We start from the raw sequence: 24,861 nt of genomic DNA on the forward strand, positions 1-24,861 counted from the left end.
CCATATCGGTCCATAATTATATATAGCCCCCATATAAAACATTCTCCAGATTTGACCTCCGGAGCCTTTTGGAGGAGCAAAATTCATCCGATCTGGTTAAAATTGTCAAAATTTTATTTCTATAGAAAATTTTGTCAAAATTTTATTTCTACAGAAAATTTTGTTAAAATTTTATTCGGTTCATAATAAAATTTTCATCATTATCAAAATTTTATTTCTATAGAAAATTTTGTCAAAATTTTATTTCTATAGAAAATGTTGTTCAAATTTTATTCGGTTCATAATCATGGTTGCCACTCGAGCCAAAAATAATCTACCAAGATTTTATTTCTATAGAAAATTTTGTCAAAAGTTTATTTCTATAGAAAATTTTGCTAAAATTTTATTTCTGTGGAAATTTTTGTCAAAAATTTCTTTCTATAGAAAATTTTGTCAAAATTTGTATTTCTATAGAAAATTTTGTGAAAATTTTATTTCTATAGAAAATTTTGTTAAAATTTTATTTCTGTAGATAATTTTGTCAAAATTTTATGTCTACTTTGTCAAACTGAATTATATACGTATTGGATCGATCTTTTTTGATTAAATATATACCACGTATGGACTTACATACAATTTAGAAGATGGTGTTAGGAGGTTTTAAGATGCGTTGCCATCGGCAAGCGTTACCGCAACTTAAGTACTTCGATTGTGGATGGCAGTGTTTAGATTAAGTTTCTACGCAATCCATGATGGAGGGTACATAAGCTTCGGCCTGGCCGAACTTACGGCCGTATATACTTGTTTATTTTATTTTATTTAGTTTTAATTTGTATTATTTTATTTTCTTTTTAATTTATTTATTTTATTGGGCATATGGTTCTCTCAGGTCATTTCAAAAATCCAAAGACAGTGAAACCCCTGAAAGGTGGACTCCCACGGCCGCTTACATTTTATCCACCTTTGAGAGGTGTCCAGGTATGAGAGGTTAATTTCAATGTGTAAATAGAAAACGTACCCAGACAACTGTCCATGTTTGGGAGGTGTTCGGGTTTCAGAGTGTCCAAGTTTGAGAGGGTTCACTGTTCATTTCTCTATAGAACTCAGGTCTTGGATTCTTTCCACTTTATTTCAAAGTTTTTGCGGATTTTGGTTTATTTCATTTCATTTTATTTTTATTTTTTGTTTATTTTATTTTATTTTATGTTATTTTATTTGGTATTTCATCCTCTCAGGCCATTTCAAAAACCCCTAAATATCATTTCTCTATAGAACACAGGTCTTTGATTCTCCTTATTTGAATAAAAACAAAAACAAAATCACTTCATTGCAAGTGCATTTAACAGCGGGAGATTTTTCTTATAGGAGAGTTTCACAAAAATGTGTTTTTTTTTTTCTTTACTCTTTCTTATACTCTCCCTAAACTCTTAATTTCCTGCAACAACAGCCTAATTATATACACTAACATAGTGACAGTAGCAGCAGAGCAGTCAACAATTGATTATCATTAATCGGAGCGTTAATGTCGACGTCAGCTTCATTTAACATTGCCATGGGAATAATGATGTTGAGACAAACGAACAAGTGAAGGTGAATATCTTGAGGTGATGGTGAAATGATCAGGCAAGTTGGCATGGTAGGTATGCCTTTATTACAGTCAACCTTATTTTCTTCCGAACGAACACATGTCGTCTACTCCTCAATGAATGTTGCTGATGTTGTCCACTCAACAACAATAACAACAACATACATACGATTTTTTAAAACGAACTCTTTCGCTGGACGAGGACCATAACCGCTAACCGACCACTCTACTCTACACACATATCATGAACAAGATCTCATCGAAGCTTAGCTTAGTCCAACAAACAGCAAACCTTGTGCAGTGTGGTTACACTACCGCAATTACCATCGATCAGTGCTGCCGCTACTACTTCAATCGAAGTATTTTGCTTCATTTTCACAAAATTTACTTCGTCACTCCTTCTTCCAAAAATCTGCTTCACTTTTTGTTCTGCTTCAAATTTTAAAATTTTTCCCCATATTACCTAAATGTTTTTCCTATTCCTTTAATTACGATGAACATAGCGGTTTTAATCATTGAATTATTAACCGATTTGGACCAATTTTTGCATAGTTGTTAGAGACCATATACTTACGCCATGTACCAAATTTCAGCCGGATCGGATGAAATTTGGTTCTCTTAGAGGCTCCGGAAGCTAAATCGGGGGATCAGTTTATAAGGGGGCTATATATAATTATGGACCGATGTGGACCAATTTTTTCATGGTTGTTAGAGATAATATGCTGAAACCATGTACCAAATTTCAGCTGGATCGGATGAAATTTGCTTCTCTTAGAGTCCCCGCCAAGCTAAATTTGGGGGTCCGTTTATATGGGGGCTATACGTAAAAGTGGACCGATATGTCCCATTTGCAATACCATCCGACCTACATCAATAACAACTACTTGTGCCAAGTTTCAAGTCGATAGCTTCTTTCGTTCGGAAGTTAGCGTGATTTCAACAGACGGACGGACATGCTCAGATCGACTCAGAATTTCACCACGACCCAGAATATATATACTTTATGGGGTCTTAGAGCAATATTTCGATGTGTTACAAACGGAATGACAAAGTTAATATACCCCCATCCTATGGTGGAGGGTATAATAAAATGAATTCTATTGTTTTGTTTTCAAAAATGTATGCTACTTCAATTTTATTCGATCTACTCCACTTTTTTCCAAAATCTACTTCACTCAATTTTTCACTAGCGGCAGCACTGCCATCGATGCTTTCTTTGTGTGTCTTCTTCATTATTATCTTACTGTGTTGGCTTGCTGACTGGCTGGCTGGCTTTCGTTCAACATCGTCGCTTTCGTTGAAGTCGGCAGTCGGCTTTGTTGGCAATCTTGTGTGTGACGTATGTGTGTGGGGATGTGAATGTTTGCATGTAACTAAGCTCTGTTTATGTTAAACCTGACTTCTGTTAGTGCCTCAGTTGGCTGGCTGTTGCTTTACGATCAAAGAAAAGGAAATATCTTTAATCATGACCGTGGCTTTTAACCGATGTTCTTAAGTCCGTTGTAGGTCTGCTTCTCTTCAGTTAGTAGCTGACCATCGTTTCGTGCAGACGTGTTTGTTTTTTGGGGTGGCCGAAGCAAAAGAAAAAGACAATACAATAGATAATAAAAAGTAGTACATAAAACTTAAACAAATAACAATTTTTAAAATTGTTACCAATTTATTTTCTAAAATCAAAAAATTATAAAAACCAAAAATATTACAATATATAAAGAAAAACAAAATTTGTCGGCTAAGAAACGAAAAACAAAAACTATTCAGTGATCTTCTTAATATTCGATTAACTCAAATGTAAGCTGTGTAAACTTTATTTTTGTGTGTTCTTTGGATATTTTTTTGGTGTACTCAATTGTAATTGAATGGTTCCTCTGGGAACCTGAACTATCGATTTTTTTTTTGATTTTGGGGAAATAAGCACAGAGGAATAAACCGAAAGATACATACAATAGAAAAACCTGTGCCACAAAAGAAAAGAAAATACAACTATAAGTGAATATTTAACGGATGAAAAAAAGTAAATATCTTCATCTAGTGTTGTAAGAAACAAAAAAATTTTCAAATCTAGAAATAAAAAAAAAATACTGAAAAATTTTTAAAACAATAAAAAATATGTGTTAATGACCTATAAAAAAAATCTTAAAATTAAGCCAATGGATTATTATCACAAAAAGGATTGACTTACCTACACAAATAAATACATACATATACTAAAGTAAAATACAGGTGAAGTGGTATATTAAATAAATGCTCAATTTTAATTTATAAACAAAAATATAAATTAAAATGATTTTTACAATTAAATCAAAATAAAATGAGATGAAATTTTCATTTATAAAAAATATAAAAAAATCAATAATTAATTTTCGTTTGATATAGCCATTTCCCTCAGAAAAATCACTGATTTTTTTATAATTAAATGATTTTAGTTAAATTTTGCCAAATGTGAATTTTCCTTATTTATTATTTTCTCATTATTTCTGTTTTTTTAATGATTGAACTAAAAATGTAAAAAAAGCTTCATACATATGATGTATACAATTTCATTAAATTGGAATATCACACAAAATAATTCATATTTTTGTATGAATTTTATTTCAATTGCATTTTTAAAATGGGTAAATTTTATTAAATGAAATTAGTTTTACAATTAAATTAAAATGAAAAGAAACTAAATTTTAATTTATATAAAATACAAAAACAAAATTTTCGTTTGATATAGCCATTTCCCTCATATTAACCCATCCGGAACCTCAGAAAAAAAAACACTGATTTTTTTTATAAATTTTAATTTATAAAAAATACAATAAAAAAAACCAATTTTCGTTTGATATAGCCATTTCTCTCATATTAACCCATCAGGACCCTCAGAAAAAAAGCCCCGGATTTTTTAAAATTAAATGATTTTAGTTAAATTTTGTCAAATGTGAAAAAAATTTTTCTTACTTATTATTTTCTCATTATTTCTGTTTTTTAATGACATGAACTAAAAATGAAAAAAAACACTTTAAAATTTTATTAAATTAGAATTTCACACAAAATAGTTCACATTTTTGTTTGCATTTTATTTCAATTACATTTTTAAAATGGGTAAATTCTATTAAATGAAATGAGTTTTACAATTAAATTAAACTGAAAAGAAACTAAATTTTAATTTATAAAAAATAAAAAAAAAAAACAATTTTCGTTTGATATAGCCATTTCTCTCATATTAACCCATCTGGACCCTCAGAAAAAAAACCCCCGGATTTTTTTTATAATTAAATGATTTTAGTTAAATTTTGTCAAATGTGAAAAAAAAAATTTTTCTTACTTATTATTTTCTCATTATTTCTGTTTTTTAATGACATGAACTAAAAATGAAAAAAAACACTTTAAAATTTTATTAAATTGGAATTTCACACAAAATAGTTCACATTTTTGTTTGCATTTTATTTCAATTGCATTTTTAAAATGGGTAAATTTTATTAAATGAAATGAGTTTTACAATTAAATTAAACTGAAAAGAAACTAAATTTTAATTTATAAAAAAATACAATAAAAAAATCAATTTTCGTTTGATATTGCCATTTCTCTTATATTAACCCATCTGGACCCTCAGAAAAAAACGCTGATTTTTTTTATAAATTTTAATTTATAAAAAATACAATAAAAAAATCAATTTTCATTTGATATAGCCATTTCTCTCATAGTAACCCATCTGGACCCTCAAAAAAAAAAAAAAAAAAACAAAAACCCCGAATTTTTTTTATAATTAAATGATTTTAGTTAAATTTTGTCAAATGTAAAAAAAAATTTTCTTACTTATTATTTTCTCATTATTTCTGTTTTTTAATGACATGAACTAAAAATGTAAAAAAAAAACACTTTAAATTTTTATTAAATTGGAATTTCACACAAAATAATTCACATTTTTCTATGAATTTTATTTAAATTGCATTTTTAATATGGGTAAATTTTATTAAATGAAATGAGTTTTACAATTAAATTAAAATGAAAAGAAAATAAATTTTAATTTATAAAAAATACAATAAAAAAAATCAATTTTCATTTGATATAGCCATTTCTCTCATATTAACCCATCTGGACCCTCAAAAAAACCCCCCGGATTTTTTTTTATAATTAAATGATTTTAGTTAAATTTTGTCAAATGTGAAAAGCAAATTTTCTTACTTATTATTTTCTCATTATTTCTGTTTTTTAATGACATGAACTAAAAATGAAAAAAAAACACTTTAAAATTTTATTAAATTGGAATTTCACACAAAATAGTTCACATTTTTGTTTGCATTTTATTTCAATTGCATTTTTAAAATGGGTCAATTTTATTAAATGAAATGAGTTTTACAATTAAATTGAAATGAAAAGAAACTAAATTTTAATTTATAAAAAATACAATAAAAAAAAACAATTTTTGTTTGATATAGCCATTTCTCTTATATTAACCCATCTGGACCCTCAGAAAAAAAAACGCTGAATTTTTTTATACCCTGCGCCACACTGCGGAACAGGTTATTATAAGTTAGTACACATGTTTGCAACACCCAGAAGGAGACGAGGTAGACACATGGTGTCTTTGGCAATAATGCTCAGGGTGGGTCCCTGAGTCGATATAGCCATGTCCGTCTGTCCGTGAACACAGTTTTACACCCTGCGCCACACTGTGGAACAGGGTATTATAAGTTAGTGCATATGTTTGTAACATCCAGAAGGAGACGAGGTAGACACATGGTGTCTTTGGCAATAATGCTCAGGGTGGGTCCCTGAGTCGATATAACCATGTCCGTCTGTACGTCCGTCCGTCCGTCTGTCTGTGAAAACATTTTTGTGATCAAAGTCTAGTTCGCAATATAAGTCCAATCGCCTTCAAATTTGGCACGAGTTCCTTTTTTGGGTCAAAATAGAACCCTATTGATTTTGGAAGAAATCGGTTCAGATTTAGATATAGCTCCCATATATATCTTTCACCCGATATACACTTATATGGCCCCAGAAACCAGAGTTTTGGCCCAATTTGGTTGAAATTTTGCACTAGGAGTACAATTAGTAGTATAGTCATGTATGCCAAATTTGATTGAAATCGGTTCAGATTTAGATATAGATCCATATATAGCTTTCGCCCGATTTACACTCATATGACCACAGAGGCCAATTTTTAACTCCAATTTAGTTGAAATTTTGCACAGGGAGTAGAATTAGCATTGTAGCTATGCGTGCCAAATTTGGTTGAAATCGGTTCAGATTTAGATATATCTCCCATATATATCGTTCGCCCGATTTACACTCATATGACCACAGAAGCCAATTTGTAAGTCCGATCTAGTTGAAATTTTGCACAGGGAGTAGAATTAGCATTGTAGCTATGCGTGCTAAATTTGGTTGAAATCGGTTCAGATTTAGATATATCTCCCATATATATCGTTCGCCCGATTTACACTCATATGACCACAGAGGCCAATTTTTAACTCCAATTTAGTTGAAAATTTGTACAGGGAGTAGAATTAGCATGTCCGGTTCCAAAGATTTTGTCTTTAATTTAACAATTTTGGCATTGATTCCGAGCCAAAGAAGCGGAGAATTCACTCATATGACCACAGAGGCCAATTTTTAACTCCAATTTAGTTGAAAATTTGCACAGGGAGTAGAATTAGCATGTCCGTTTCCAAAGATTTTGTCTTTACTTTAACAATTTTGGCATTGATTCCGAGCCAAAGAAGCGGAGAATTCAAATAAGGATGCTTTTAAGACACAATTCTCTTTTAAATTTAGGTTTTGTGTACTTGACTCTAGGAAGCAAATTTTAATTTTTCGATTTTTCAGCTTTTTTTCTTCATATGCTATCAAAGTCCTTTAAAAACAAGTTAACGACAACTTTATTTTCCAAATTCAGACACGACTTCCAGTAGAAATTATGCTATGTTTCAAGTAAAAAACGTCTTTAAAATAAAGTGTTGAAAAACATGTCCTATTTTTGAACGATTTTTTGCTTTGTAGTCAAGATGCAAAAAGACAACAAATTTAAAGACAATTTCATTAATTTTAAATAATTTTTCGGAATTATTAAAGTCAAGTTGACCTTAGCCCAAAAAAATGTTCTTTCATGTTATGATACCCATTTTTAAATCCAATGACTTAATTATAAGGACAACACGACTTCATTGAAAAGTTTATAGACTTTTGGACAAAGTAAAAAAACTTTATTTTAGAGAAATTCGTCTTCTATGCTAAGCAAAATTGGCATTCGTATTTTAAGGACATGAAATCTTTGGCCTCACGACAATATTTTTTTCAGTGAAATTTGGTTCAAATCGGTTCAATATTTTGGTGAACATTGTCTTAAACAAAAGCTTCATTTAATTTCATGGTGGGTTTATTTTACTCCACTTTTTTTTGGGTGAATACATACAGAAACATTGTGACAATTTTTTGTTTATAGAGAAACATTAACCATTTCGTGGAACTTTTTTTTATTGCAATTTTAAGTTTTTATTTTATTTTTTACTTGTTGCCAAAACGATGATTTTTTTTTTTTTTTGATGATATGAAGTTTATTCTACGAATTTTTATTTTCTCATTTCCACTAGAAAATAATATGTAAAATAATGGCAATCAGTAAGCAAAACTTAAAACCAGTTGGAGACGACTATATTACATCCTACACAGAAGAAAGTTTCTAGGTAAACTGATGCTAAAATGAATTTATTTTCATTGTAAAAAATTTATTTGGTTTTAGTTTATTTTTTTCAAGAAATTTTTTCCCAGCCCAATGAACGTTTCATTATTCTAAAAATTTATTGAAATACGCTTGGATATAAGCAATGACCGCACAAATAAGATCAATGCAAACTAAAGCCGAAGAAAATATTCGTAAAATTTTCTAAAATAGTATGAATAAACTTCGGGGTGGTTGTTAATATGATCATGATTGGGTGCCAATGTTTTTTTCGCTATTTTAAATTCTTTTTGTTCTTATGAAAAGAATCGCCAAATGAAATAAAATTTACTAAACTTTTCACATGGCGTAGTTAGGTTTTCACCTAACACAGTTTTTTTTAGTGTCTCCATTAAAGGTTGTATTAAAAATTACAACTTGGTTTCGATGCGTGAAAATTTTTTGAAAAAAAAAAAAATACTTTATTTGTGGTTTGAATGACATGTTCACCTTTTTTATTCATTCATTTCATTTCATTTTCAAATTTTTCTTTTTTCCTTTTTTATAAAAAAATAAAATAAAGTAAAATAATAATGATTTTCTTCATTTATTTTTGAACCTTGATTTTCTAAATTTCTCAGAATGAATTCAAGTTTGATTGGTAGCACTGGAGATTCATATTTTAATGACAAGAAATCGTTGTGCTCAAGAAAATATTTTGTTCAGTGTATTTTCAGAGATTTCCATATTTTGTCTGTTTTTTTTCTTTTATTTATTAAATATAGCACATTTTGTTTTAATATTTCTAGCTTTATTATATACATAAATTTTTAAAAATTTGCATATACATTTTTGAAAATATTGCACTCAATAATCAAAAAAAAAAAAAAAAAACAACAATCAGGAATAATGTCAATGACATTGTGCATAAAATTTATGAAGAAATTATTACATATTGCAAAATTGAAACCAGTTAAGATGAATATGGCAAACGGTCCACTCATTCAACATTTTTTCTAAAATTTTTGTCCTACTTTTTTGTATAGCGGAGATTCCCTGCCTGGTCAAGCCTGTTTTTGAAATGTATGTCAATATTTTTGAAAAAGCTGGCATCTTTAGTTCGATTAGCATGTATGAGTGTATACAGTTGGGTGTATGTGTGTGTGCGTTTGGTTATTTTTATAATACGCCTACTTCCAATTAAGACAAAAATATTTCTATAAAATTTTACACAAATCAACATTGCTAATAGCATATGGCCAATGAAAAAAAAAAAAAGAAATGATTCATTCGAAAGCATTCCCTTGAAATTTATACAAATTATGCAAAATGAAATCAAGAGTATTCGCTTTAAATATGCAAAAATCGCAGCAAAATGAGAAAGAGCTCAAGTCACATGGTGAAGATTACACTAAACCAATTTAGGCACTATGAAAGGGGTTAATAATACCTACACTGAAAAATATAAATATTGTGGTGAGGCCAAATGTTTCTTGTCCTTAAATTACGAATGCGTTTTTACTTAGCGTAGAAAACACAATTTTCTAATATAAGGTTTGTTTCCTTGTCCAAAAGTCAATAAACTCTTGTTTTTTTTTTTCGTTATAACTAAATGATTTGACTTTAAAATGGGTATATTTTCATGAAAGAAATTTTCGTTTGACTAAGCTCAACTTCCGAAAAATTATTCGAAATTAATGAAATTATCTTTAAATATGCCGCCTTTTTGCATCTTAACTATGAAGCTTTAAAAAATAAGCGATGCCATTCAACCAAGGTTGGCAAAATTGGTAGAATTCTACCAAAAATGGTAAATTTTTTACTATTCGGTAGATTGGTAGAATTCTTGAAGTTTTGTTAGCTTTTGCAAACTATTCCTTTTCAAATAAGAAGAACTTCATACAATTTTTAAAGAAATAAACTGTTGACAAACATTTTCTATAGAAATACAATCTTGACAAAATTTTCTAGAGAAATAAAATTTTGACAAACTTCTTTATGGGACTAAAATTTTGCAAAATTTTCTCGAGAAATTAAATTTTGACAAAATTTTCTTTAGAAATAAAATTTTGACAAAATTTTCTTTAGAAATAAAAATTTGACAAAAGTTTCTTCAGAAATAAAATTTTGACAAAATTTCCTAGAGAAAAAAAAAATTTTAATAAAATTTTCTATCGAAATAAAATTTTGGCAACATTTTTTACAGAAATGAAATTTTGACAAAAATTTTCTAGAAAAATAAAATTTTGACAAAAATTTCTAGAGAAATTAAATTTTAACAACATTTTTTAGCGAATTAAAATTTTGACAAACTTCTCGATAGAAATAAAATTTTGACAAATTTTTCTAGAGAAATAAAATCTGAACAAAATTTTCTATGGAAATAAAATATTGACAAAATTTTCTATAGAAATAAAATTTTGGCAAAACTTTCTATCGAAATAATATTTTGACAAAATTTTCTATAGAAATAAAATTTTGACAAAATTTTCTAGAAAAATAAAATTTTGAAAAAATTATATATAGAAATAAAATTTTGTCAAACTTCTCTACGGAAATAAAATTATGAAAAAATTTTCTAGAAAAATAAATTTTTGACATACTTCTCGATGGAAATAAAATTTTGACAAAATTTCGTATAGAAATAAAATCTGAACAAAATTTTCTATGGAAATAAAATATTGACACAATTTTCTATAGAAATACAATTTTTACAAAATTTTCTATAGAAATATTATTTTGACAAAATGTTCTATAGAAATAATATTTTGACAAAATTTTCTATTGAAATAAAATTTTGACAAAATCTTCTATAGAAATAAAATATTGACAAAATTTTCTTTAGAAATAAAATTTTTGACAAAATTGTTATAGAAATAAAATTTTGACAAATTTTTTTATAAAAAAAAATGGCAAAAAAATATACAAAATCGAAATAAAATATTGACAAAATTTTCTATAGAAATAAAATATTGACAACATTTTCTAGAGAAATTAATTTTGACAAAAATTTCTTTAGAAATAAAATTTTGACAAAATTTTCTATAGAAATCAAATTTTGACGAAATTTTCTATAGAAATCAAATTTTGACAAAATTTTCTATAGAAACCAAATTTTGACAAAATTTTCTATAGAAATAAATTTTTGACAAAATTTTCTAGAAAAATAAAATTTTGACAAAATTTTATTTCTATATAAACTTCTCTACGGAAATAAAATTTTGGCAAAATTTTCTTGAGAAATAAAATTTTGACATACTTCTCGATGGAAATAAAATTTTGACAAAATTTCGTATAGAAATAAAATCTGAACAAAATTTTATATGGAAATAAAATGTTGACTAAATTTTCTATAGAAATCAAATTTTGACAAAATTTTCTTATAGAAATCAAATTTTGACAAAATTTTCTATAGAAATCAAATTTTGACAAAACTTTCTATAGAAATTAAATTTTGACAAAATTTTCTATTGAAATAAACTTTTGACAAAATTTTCTATAGAAATAAAATATTGAAAAAAATTTTCTATATAAATACAATTTTGACAAAATTTTTTATAGAAATAATATTTTGAAAAAATTTTCTAGAGAAATTAAATTTTGACAACATTTTTTATAAAAAAAACAAATTGATAAAGTTTTTTATAGAAAAAAAATTTTGACAAAATTTTCGTTAGAAATAAAATTTTTGAAAAAATCGTATACAGAAATAAAATTTTGACAAAATTTTATATAAATAAAATTTAGACAAACTTCTCGATGGAAATAAAATTTTGACAAAGTTTTCTATAGAAATAAAATTTTGACAAAATTTTCTATAGAAATAAAATTGTGACAACATTTTTTATAGAAAAAAAAAATTGACAAAATTTTCTATAGAAAGAATATTTTGACAAAATTTTATATAGAAATAATATTTTGACAAAATTTTATATAGAAATAAAATTTTGTCAAACTTCTCTACGGAAATAAAATTTTTACAAAATTTTCTAGAGATATAAAATTTGGCACAATTTTCTAGAGAAATAAAAACTTTGACAAAATTTTCTATAGAAATAAAATTTTGACAAAATTTTCTATAGAAATATAATTTTGACAAAAATTTTTATAGAAAAAAAATTACAAAATTTTGTATAGAAATAAAATATTGACAAAATTTTTTATAGAAATAAAATGTTGACAAAATTTTCTTTAGAAATAAAATTTGTTTTATTTTATTTCTATATACAATTTTAGTATATAGAAATAAAATTTTGACAAACTTCTCGATGGAAATAAAATTTTGACAAAATTTTATATCGAAATAAAATTTTGTCAAACTTCTCTACGGAAACAAAATTGTGACAAAATTTTCTAGAGATATCAAATTTGGCACAATTTTCTAGAGAAATAAAAATTTTGACAAAATTTTCTATAGAAATAAAATTTTGACAAAATTTTCTATAGAAATAAAATTTTGACAAAATTTTCTATAAAAATCAAATTGTGACAAAATTTCTATAGAAATAAAAATTTTGACTTAAATTTTGACATAATTTTCTAGAGAAATTAAATTGTGACAAAATTTTCTTTAGAAATAAAAATTTTGACAAAATTTTCTATAGAAAGAAATTTTTTGAAAAAATTTCTGTAGAAATAAAATAGTGATAAAATTTTCTATAGAAATACAATTTTGGCAAAACTTTCTATAGAAATAATATTTTGACAAAATTTTCTAAAGAAATAATATTTTGACAAAATTTTCTATAGAAATAAAATTGTGACTAAATGTTTTATAGAAAAAATTTTTGACAAAATTTTCTATAGAAATAAAATTTTGTCAAACTTCTCTACGGAAATAAAATATTGACAAAATTTTGTATAGAAATCAAATTTTGACAAAATTTTCTATAGAAATAAAAATTTTGACAAAATTGTATATAGAAATAAAATATTGACAAAATTTTGTATAGAAATAAAATTTTGATAAAATTTTCTAAAGGAATAAAATTTTGACAAAATTTTCTAAAGAAATAAATTTGTGACAAATTTTCCGGTGCAATAAAAAAGTTAAACCGGCTATTAAAAATTTCGTTCTTCTCTTTTCTGGAGGTATTTCTGGCCCGGAAATATAAAAACGTTAATTGTTTTATGAAAAAAATTAACTACCTATAGAAGTACTCAAATAAATTCAATTGTTTAAATTTTCGATAATTCGTTGTTGAAATAACGTCAAGTGTTGTACCAGCAATCTAATTGGTCCTTCTAACAAAAACAGAAATTCACTAAAAAATAATAATTATTATTACCATATTAACCACTCCGTAGTTCATTCTTACTATTTTGAGGAGTGTATGGAAATTTGAGAACATTGAATTTATGTGTAAGGCCATTGATTATTATGGAAATTTGAAAACATTGAATTTATTTGTAGGACCCTTGAAATGTATACCCCCGTTAAGTTCATAAAATTTTTGAGAGATATTTGAAATAAAGAAAATTTCATTGGCTTGGGGAAATTAAAAAAAAAATTAAAAATAAACTAAACAAATTTTTTTTTGGAATAAACATAAAGTTTTTTTTTTTTGGAATAAGCATAAGTTAATTTTAGCATCTGATTAATAATGGAAATCTTTACAGTATATGCTCAATATATGGCCTCACAAATCATAGGATAAACCATTTTTATTCAAATGAAAAATATTTTTTTAATTACACTCTCTGCCTTAATTCCCTTTTGTGGAAACAACAGAAATTTATTTTCATTGGGACGCTAAATTCATGCAAACTCTAAATTATTAATCATTACTTCATAGAGGCAAAGAATAAATTGTAGAACAACATTTGCAATATCCTGCTTACTGGGGGTTAGGTTATTGCATTTAAAAGGAGGCTGGCTTGTCCATTAAAATGAAATCACGTTTGTTGCTTAAGTCTTTTGTTTACCAACTCAACTCTGATATTCATATTCATTACCTTAACTAAACCCATCCCCCAAAGAGTCATCACATATATGCCACCAATGCAAACGAATGACAGCTTCTTTCATCTTACAAGGACGAAAAAACCATCACTCAATCTCAATTGCAAGAATCCCACAGGCTTGCCAGGCGCATGGCATGATATGCCTGCTGCCTGTTTAACAACTCAACTTTGATATTCATATTCATTACCTTAACTAAACCCATCCCCCAAAGAGTCATCACATATATGCCACCAATGCAAACGAATGACAGCTTCTTTCATCTTACAAGGACGAAAAAAAACATCACTCAATCTCAATTGCAAGAATCCCACAGGCTTGCCAGGCGCATATCATGATATGCCTGCTGCCTGATGATGGGAAATATAAATAGAATCTTGTGTTACAAAACAAAAAATTAACTATTTTTAACTTAGCCTTATGGTTGCAAGAAGATTTCGTGAAAGCCTCTAGATGGAACATATCACATATAGTGGTCATAACATAAATCTTTGGCAGACATTTAGCCATAGACCAGCGCGTTCGACCAAACGACTGGTATATTAACAACAACATTAACGGACTACAACACCATTTTGACAGAATAAACATCACAAAAACAGCAACTAGACACTAAGAGGCAGTAGACCTTTGACTCCCTGGACATTGAAGCGGGGTATTTGTTGTGGCTTGTATTCCTGCTAGCCATTAGGAGGCTAACATTGAAATGATCAGCGACCGACAGACGAAAAGGAACTGGCTATCCCTCCAAGTTTTATATGAATGGCTGACAAACGACCCACCGACCGAAAGACCTACAGCATAACAGACAAACAGAAAAAATCAACAACAAACTGTGCAAACAAACAACGTACATTATTGCAACAATTTATTATAGAGGAGAAGCAGCAAATATAGCAAAAAACCGAAAACATCACCAACAATAACAGAATGAAAACAAGGGGTCCATATCAAGCTAAGAAAGACGGGCGAACTATGAGGCTACAACTCTTTTTCTCATGTTAACGAATTTTCAACTTCATCCAGCCATAGACAAGAAACACCGTTTGTTTTTATTTCTAGAAAAGAACAAAACAAAAAACAGACAACGAAAAAAATCTCCAGAAAATGAAAAATCTATTCCCCTTTTTAAGAAAACACCCATGAATTAGACCTCAAGCATTATGGTATATGGTCCATCAGTTGCATATCCCATTTCATTTTACCAAGATTTACGGAGGAAGAGTGTAACATATACTCATTAACTTGATAAGTCACAATAGCGGCCATTCATTCATTTAATATTCTGTTGTGATCTTGGAACAAGTTATTCTGATCGCTTTCTGTCATCTTTTGTATTGAAGGGGTGGCCATATTGAAGTGTTTCGAGAATACCTAGTCAACACGGCTGTAACTCGTGCCAAAAATAATCTAAAAAAATTTTACCAAAAACTTAGGGTGAATTTACCCAATATGGATTTTGATAGTATGATCTAACATGAAAATTAAAATTTTTAACAATATTGAATTAAGTGAAAATTTCGTCAAATTTTTAAATCTATAGGAACTTTTCCCAAAATTTTATTTCTATAGAAAATATTCTCCAAATTTTATTTCCATAGAAAATTTTTTCAAACTTTTTTTTTTCTATAGAACATGTTCTCTAAATTTTATTTTTTAGAAAATTTTTCAATATTTTATTTCTTGAGAAAATTTTGTCAAAATTTTATTTCTTAGAAAATTTTTAAAAATTTTATTTTTTCTAGAAAATTTTGTCTAAACTTTATTTTTATAGAAAATTTTGTCAACATTATATTTCTAGTCAAAATTTTATCAAAATGTTTACTTCTATCGAAAATGTTGTCGAAATTTTTACAGCTATAGACAATTTTGTCAAAATGTTTACTTCTATAGTAAACTTTGTCAAAATTATCTATAGAAATTTTGTCAAAATTTTTACTTCCATAAAAAATTTTGTCACAATTTTTACTTCTATAAAAAATTTTGTAAAAATTTTATTTCTATAGAAAATTTTGTCAAAATTTTCTTTCTATAACAAATTTTGTCAAATTTTATTTCAATAGAAAATTTTCTCAAAATTTTATTTCCATAGAAATTATTTTCAAAATTTTATTTCTATAGAAAATTTTCTCAAAATTTTATTTCTATTTTATTAAATTTTAGTCAAAATTTTTACGTGCATAGAAATTTTTTTTTCAACATTTTTACTACTACAAAAAATTTTGTCAAAATTTGTACTTCTATAGAAAATTTTGTCAAAATTTTTACTTCTATAGAAAATTTTGTCAAAATTTTATTTCTATAGAAAATTTTGTCAAAATTTTATTTCTCTGGAAAAATTTCTCAAAATGTTATTTCTTTAGAAAATTTTGTCAACATGTTATTTCTTTAGGAAATTTTGTCAAAATTTTATTTATATAGAAAATTCTGTCAAAATATTATTTCTATAGAAAATTTTATCAAAATTTTATTTCTTAGAAAATTTTTAAATATTTAATTTCGTTAGAAAATTTTGTCTATAGAAAATTTTCTTAAAATTTTATTTCTATGGAAATTTTCTCAAAATTTTATTTCTAGGCAAAATTTTATCAAAATGTTTACTTCTATAGAAAATGTTGTCGAAATTTTTACAGCTATAGACAATTTTGTTAAAATTGTGACTTCTATAGAAAACTTTGTCAAAATTTTCTTTCTATAACAAATTTTGTCAAATTTTATTTCTATAGAAAATTTTCTCAAAATTTTGTTCAAAATTTTATTTCCATTGAAAATTTTGTCAAAATTTTATTTCTATAGAAAAAGTTATTTAATTTTATTTCTATTGAAAATTTTGTCAAAATTTTATGCCTTTAGAAAATTTTGTCAAAATATTATTTGTATAGACAATTGTTTCAAAATTTTCTTTCTATAGAAAATTGTGTCAACATTTTATTTCTATAGAAAATATTGTCAATATTTTATTTCTATAGAAAATGTTCTCACAATTTTATTTCTATAGAAAATGTTCTCAAAATTTTATTTCTATAAAAAAATTTGTTAAATTTTAGTCAAAATTTTTACGTCCATAGAAAATTTTTTCAACATTTTTACTACTACAGAAAATTTTGTCAAAATTTTTACTTCTATAGAAAATTTTGGCAAATTTTTATTTCTATAGAAAATATTGTCAAAATTTTATTTCTATAGAAAATTTTGTCAAAATTTTATTTCTCTGGAAAGCTTTCTCAAAATGTTAATTCTTTAGAAAATGTTGTCAACATGTTATTTTTTTAGGAAGTTTTGTCAAAATTTTATTTCTATAAAAAATTTTATCAAAATTTTATTTCTTAGAAAATTTTTAAATATTTAATTTCTTTAAAAAATTTTGTCTAAATTTTATTTCTATAGAAAATTTTCTTAAAATTTTATTTCTATGGAAATTTTCTCAAATTTTATTTCTAGGCAAAATTTTATCAAAGCGTTTACTTCTATAGAAAATCTTGTCGAAATTGTTACAGCTATAGACAATTTTGTCAAAATTTTTACTTCTATAGAAAACTTTGTCAAAATTGTACTTCTATAGATAATTTTGTCAACATTTTTACTTCCATAAAAATTTTTTTTTCTATAGATAATTTTGCCAAAATTTTTTTTCTATAGCTAATTTTTCTGTAGACATTTTTGTCAAGATTTTATTTCTATAGAAAATTTTGTCCAAATTTTATTTCTATAGAAATTTTTGTCAAAATTTTATGTCTAAAGAAAATTTTGTCAATAGTTTCAAAATTTTATTTCTATAGAAAATTATGTCAACATTTCATTTCTATAGTAAATATTGTCAAAATTTTATGTCTAAAGAAAATTTTGTCAAAATTGTATGCCTGTAGAAAATTTTGTCAAAATATTACTTGTATAGACAATTGTTTCAAAATTTTATTTCTATAGAAAATTATATCAACATTTCATTTCTATAGAAAATATTGTCAAAATTTTATTTCTATAGGAAATTTTGTCAACATGTTATTTCTATAGAAAATTTTCTCAAAATTTTATTTCTATAGAAAATGTTCTCAGAATTTTATTTCTATAGAAAATTTTCTCAAAATTTTATTTCTACTCGTATAAAAAAAATTGTTAAATTTTAGTCAAAATTTTTACGTCCATAGAAAATTTTGTCAACATATTTACCTCTACAGGAAATTTTGTCAAAATGTTTACTTCTATAGAAAATTTTGTCAAAATTTAATTTCTATAGAAAATTTTGCCAAAATTAAATTTCTATAGAATATTTTGGCAAAATATTATTCCTCCGGAAAATTTTCTCAAAATTTTATTTCCATAGAAAATTTTATCAACATTTTATTTCAATTGAAAGTTTTGTCAAAATTTTATTTCTAAAGAAAATTTTGTCAAAATTTTATTGCTACAGAAAATTTTGTCAAAATTTTATTTCTATAGAAAATTTTATCAAAATTTTATTTCTATTGAAAGTTTTGTTAAAATTTTATTTCTATAAAAAATATTGTCAAAATTTTATTTCTAAAGAAAATTTTGTCCAAATTGTATGCCTGTAGAAAATTTTGTCAAAATATTATTTCTATAGAAAATTTTGTCAAAATTTTATTTTTATAGAAAATTTTGTCAACATGTTATTTCTATAGAAAATTTTGTCAAAAATTTATTTCTATAGAAAATTTTGCCAAAATTTTATTTCTATAGAAAATTTTGTCAAAATTTTATTTATATAGAAAATTTTGTTAAAATTTTATTTCTATAGAAATTTTGTTAAAATTTTATTTCTATAGAAAATTTTGCCAAAATTTTATTTCTATAGAAAATTTTGTCAAAATATTAATTCTATAGAAAATGTTGTCAAAATATTATTTCTATAGAAAATTTTGTCAAAATTTTATTTTTATAGAAAATTTTGTCAACATGTTATTTCTATAGAAAATTTTGTCAAAATTTTATTTCTATAGAAAATGTTGCCAAAATTTTATTTCTATAGAAAATTTTGTCAAAATTTTATTTCTATAGAAAATTTTGTCAAAATTTTATTTCTATAGGAAATTTTGTCAACCTGTTATTTCTATAGAATTTTTTTTAATAATTTTATTGCTACAGAAAATTTTGTCAAAATTTTATTTCTATAGAAAATGTTGTCAAAATTTAATTTCTATAGAAAATTTTGCCAAAATTTAATATCTATAAAAAATATTGTCAAAATTTTATTTCTAAAGAAAATTTTGGCAAAATTTTATGCCTGTAGAAAATTATCAAAATATTATTTCTATAGAAAATTTTGTCAAAATTTTATTTCTATAGAAAATTTTGTCAACATGTTATTTCTATAGAAAATTTTGTCAAAATTTTGTTCTGCAGAAAATTTTGCAAAATTTTGTCAAAATATTAATTCTGTAAAAAATTTTGTCAAAATTTTATTTCTATAGAAAATTTTGTCAACCTGTTATTTCTATAGAAAATTTTTTCAAAATTTTATTGCTACAGGAAATTTTGTCAAAATTTTATTTCTATAGAAAATGTTGTCAAAATTTTATTTCTATAGAAAATTTTGTCAAAATTTTATTTCTATAGAAAATTTTGTCAACATGTTATTTCTATAGAAAATTTTGTTAAAATTTTAGTTCTACAGAAAATTTTGTCAAAATATTAATTCTATAGAAAATTTTGGCAAAATTTTATTTCTAAAGAAAATTTTGTCCAAATTGTATGCCTGTAGAAAATTTTGTCAAAATATTATTTCTATAGAAAATTTTGTCAAAATTTTATTTTTATAGAAAATTTTGTCAACATGTTATTTCTATAGAAAATTTTGTCAAAATTTTATTTCTATAGAAAATTTTGCCAAAATTTTATTTCTATAGAACATTTTGTCAAAATTTTATTTCTATAGAAAATTTTGTCAAAATTTTATTTCTATAGAAAATTTTGTCAACATTTTATTTCTATAGAAAATTTTGTCAACATGTTATTTCTACAGAAAATTTTGTCAAAATATTAATTCTATAGAAAATTTTGTCAAAATTTTATTTCTATAGAAAATTTTGTCAACATGTTATTTCTATAGAAAATTTTGTCAAAAATTTATTTCTTTAGAAAATTTTGTCAACCTGTTATTTCTATAGAAACATTTTTCAAAATGTTGTTGCTACAGAAAATTTTGTCAAAATTTTATTTCTATAGAAAGTTTTGTCAACATTTTATTTCTATGGAAAATTTTGTCAAAATTTAATTTCTATAGAAAATTTTGCCAAAATTTTATTTCTCCGGAAAATTTTCTCAAAATTTTATTTCTATAGAAAATTTTCTCAAAATTTTATTTCTATTGAAAGTTTTGTCAAAATTTTATTTCTATAAAAAATATTGTCAAAATTTTATTTCTAAAGAATATTTTGTCAAAGTTTTATTTCTATAGAAAATTTTGTCAACATGTTATTTCTATAGAAAATTTTGTCAAAATTCTAGTTCTACAGAAAATTTTGTCAAAATTTTATTTCTATAGAAAATGAAAGTAGCTCTTAGTTGGAGAGAACTTTTTGTTGCTGATATTTCACATTTAAATGTTGCAATGGTAGCCACTTGTAGTTTTCCAACCAAAGCAATCACACTATCATTCTTGAATTTCACCACGAGTAACTTCATTTCTGAATGCAATAGATCAAAATGCTGTAGAAAACATATCAACAATAAAATGAGATGTCACTGGTAGAAATCTGCAAGCGTTTAGTAATGATAGCAACCTGAATTTGGGTACAATAGATATTAGCCCCCCCTGTAATGTTTGATTAATTAGCTGGTTTCATAGAAAATTTGCAAGCGTTTAGTAATGATAGCAACCTGAATTTGGGTACAATAGATATTTGCCCCGCTGTAATGTTTGATTAATTATCTGGTTTCATAGAAAATTCCTTATATTAATTGACAGTGGGCAAGAATTAGTTCGTAGCCTATTTAAAATTCCTTGCAACTACAAATTTATCCAATTTACACATTGCCTTTATGCCATTCATTCCATTCCTTTGTGCACATTTTGGCCTCTACTAGGCTAGTGATGATCGTTACTGATGAGCTGTGTCGTTTTTTTTCTTCTTTTCTTCAAATTAACACCAATCTTGAAAGTACTGGATTCGATTGCTTCAAGTGTTGATGATGCCAGGCAGGAACACCACCAATCCACCTATAGTGCCACTGATATCGTTTTTGTTTTTCTGTTTTCTTTTGCTTTATTAACGATTATGATGATTATAATGATAATGAAAGCAATGACGATGGAAAATCCATTGAATAGGCTAGACGTTGATCATCGTTGACTAAAAATTTGTTAAATTGTTTGTTAATTTTATTGGATAATTGTTGTGAACATCAACGATTGCATTTTTTTCGTCTCGTTTAGTATTTTGTACTTTTTTTCTTTAATAATAGTATTTATGTTATAAATAAAAATGGCATTTCAAAGATGGCTTGTGGCGTTAAGTTGTTGACAAGAAATTTATCTTGAGGATGAACATGGGAATAGAGAGAAGTTCACCAATGTGGTATCACAATGGACTGAATAGTCTAAGTGAGCCTGATACATCGGGCTGCCATCTAACCTAACCTAACATGAGAATATTGAGAAATTACGATAGCAATCAGACTAACTTTTAGTATGAATAATGAGTAATGAGGATAGCAACAAGTTTGGATTTTTTTAGAACCCTCCAAATCATAAATACCGATAACCTCAAAAATATTTCATGAATGTAACTATTGTGCGAAAAGGGATTCAAGTTAAGTTAAAAATAAGTTAAAAAATAAATTTTTCCTATTAACCATGCCAAAAATAATCTAGCAAAAGTTGAAGAAATTTTAACCACAATCTACCAAATTAACAAAATCTTATTTTAATGTTTTTGATCGAATCTTTGTGGTTAATAGGAAACAATTTTTTTTTTTCTTCGAATGAATGCTCCCTTCTATTAGCGATCATTTTTTGGGTGTATAAATACCTTGACATTGTAAATGTGTCGAATTTTATATGTTTTAACAATTTTGGCTTGCACCCACACTTGAAAAGTGCTACTTCTAGAAAAAAGGGAGAACTTACTCACCATGGACTTTGATAGTATAAAATGAAAAGAAAATTAACATTTTTAATGATATTGAATAAAAAAAATTTCAAAAATTTACTTCTGTAGAAATTTTTGTTAAAATTTTATTTCTATAGAACAATTTCTGAATATTTTATTTCTGTAGAAACGTTTCTTAAAAACTTATTCCTATAGATTTTTTTCTCAAAAATTTATTTCTGTAGAAAATGTTCTCAAAATTTTATTTCTACAGAAAAATTTCTGAAAAATGTATTTCTATAAAAATTTTTCTTTCTATAGAAAATCTTCTTAAAATTTTATTTCTATAGAAAATATTTTCACAATTTTATTTCTATAGAAAATTTTGTCAACATTTTATTTATATAGAAAATTTTCTCAAAATTTTATTTCTGCAAAAAAATTTCTGAAACATTTATTTCCATTTCTTAAAATTTCTAATTTGGTCAAAATTTTATTTCTATAGAAAAATTATGAAAATATTATTTTTGGAGAAAATCTTCTCAAATTTTTCTATAAAATTTTATTTCTTTAGAAAATTTTTTCAAAATTTTATTTCTTTAGAAAATTTTGTCAAAATTCTATTTCTGTAGAAAAATTTCTAAAAATTGTATTTCTGTAGAAAAATTTCTAAAAATTTTATTTCTGTAGAAAAATTTCTGAAAATTTTATTTCTATGGAAAATTTTGTCAAAATTTTATTTCTATATCAAATTTTGTCAAAATTTTATTTCTATAGAAATTTTTCTCAAAATTTTATTTCTATAGAAAATTTTCTCAAACATACAATTCTGTAGAAAATATTCTCAAACTTATATTTCTGTAGAAAAAATTTTGAATATTTTATTTCTTTAGAAAATTTTCTCATAATTGTGATTCTATAGAAAAATTTCTAAAACTTTTATTGCTATAGAAAATTTTCTGAGACTTATATTTCTATAATAATTTTGCTCAAAATTTTATTTCCAAAGAAAATTTTCTTCAAATTATATTTCTGTAGAAAATGTTCTCAAAATGTTATTTCTATAAAATATATTGTTAAATTTTTTTTGTATAAAAAATTTTCTCAAAATTTTATTCCTGTAGAAAAATTTCTGAAACTTTTATTTAAATTTCTCAAAATTTCTAATTTGCTCAAAATTTTATTTCTATAGAAAATTCTTAAAATTTTATTTTTCGAGAAAATTTTCCCAAATTTTATTTCTATAGAAATTTTCTCCAAATTTTGTTTCTTTAGAATTTTTTTCAAAATTTTATTTCTGTAGAAAAATTTCCGAAAATTTTATTTCTATATATAGTCAAAAATTTATTTCTATAGAAAATTTTGTCAACATATTATTTCTATAGAATATTTTCTCAAAATTTTATTTCTATAGAAAATTTTCTCTAACTTATATATCTGTAGAGAAAACATTGAATATTTTATTTTTATAGACAATTTTCTCAAAATTGTGATTCTATATAAAAAAAATTCTAAAAATTTTATTTCTATAGAAAATTTTCTGAGACTTACATTTTATAATAATTTTGCTCAAATTTTTATTTCTATAAAATATATCGTTAAAATTTTGTTTCGATAGAAAATTTTCTCAAAATTTCATTCCTGTAGAAAATTTTCTGAAACTTTTATGTCTACTTTTCAAAATTTCTAATTTGCTCAAAATTGTATTTCTATAGAAAATTCTTAAAATTTTATTTTTTGAGAAAATTTTTCCAAATTTTATTTCTATAGAAATTTTTTCAAAATTATATTTCTATGGAAAATTCTTAAAATTTTATTTTTGGAGAAAATTTTTCCAAATTTTATTTCTATAGAAATTTTCTCTACATTTTATTTCTTCAGACATTTTTTCAAAATTTTATTTCAATAGAAAATTTTCTCCAAATTTTATTTCTATAGAAAATTTTCTCAAAATTTTAGTTCTTTAGAAAATTTTCTCAAAATTTTAGTTCTTTAGAAAAACTTTCGAAAATTGTATTTCTATAGAAAATGTTGTCAAAATTTTATTTCTATAGAAAATTTTCTCCAAATTTTATTTCTAAAAAAAATTTTCTCAAAATTTTAATGGTATAGAAAATTTTCTCAAACTTTTATTTCTGTAGAAAAAATTTTGAATATTTTATTAATTTAGAAAATTTTCTTAAAATTGTGATTCTATAGAAGAATTTCTAAAAATTTTATTTCTATAGAAAATGTTCTCAGACTTATATTTCTATAATAATTTTGCTCAAAATTTTATTTCCATATAAAATTTTCTCAAAATTTAATTTCTATAAAACATATCGTTAAAATTTTGATTCTATAGACAATTTTCTAAAAATTTTATTCCTGTAGAAAATTTTCCGAAACTTTTATTTCTATTTCTCAAAATTTCTAATTTGCTCAAAATTGTATTTCAATAGAAAATTCTTAAAATTTTATTTTTGGAGAAAAATTTCCCAAATTTTATTTCTATATAAATTTTCTCAAAATTTTATTTATATAGAAAATTCTTAAAATTTTATTTTTGGAAAAATTTTTTCCAAATTTTATTTCTATAAAAATTTTCTCCACATTTTATTCCTTTAGACATTTTTTCAAAATTTTATTTCTATAGAAA

At 24.6% G+C, this 24,861-nt stretch overlaps 1 protein-coding gene across 2 annotated transcripts in view; it reads left to right on the forward strand.

Annotated features, from left to right (window-relative positions):
• The first annotated feature begins 3,105 nt into the window (after nt 1–3,105).
• The window catches only part of ImpE1 (Ecdysone-inducible gene E1), a 115,528-nt gene continuing 93,772 nt past the window's right edge, over nt 3,106–24,861 (forward strand). The window contains exon 1 of one of the 2 annotated variants that reach the window (XM_075305449.1): nt 3,106–3,578. The gene's annotated coding sequence lies outside the window, so the exon portion shown is untranslated. The remainder of the gene's footprint in view (nt 3,579–24,861) is intronic. The other variant, XM_075305450.1, reaches the window with a different exon arrangement.

Source organism: Haematobia irritans, chromosome 4, assembly GCF_050003625.1.
Source record: "Haematobia irritans isolate KBUSLIRL chromosome 4, ASM5000362v1, whole genome shotgun sequence".
Taxonomy (NCBI): Eukaryota; Metazoa; Arthropoda; class Insecta; order Diptera; family Muscidae; genus Haematobia; species Haematobia irritans.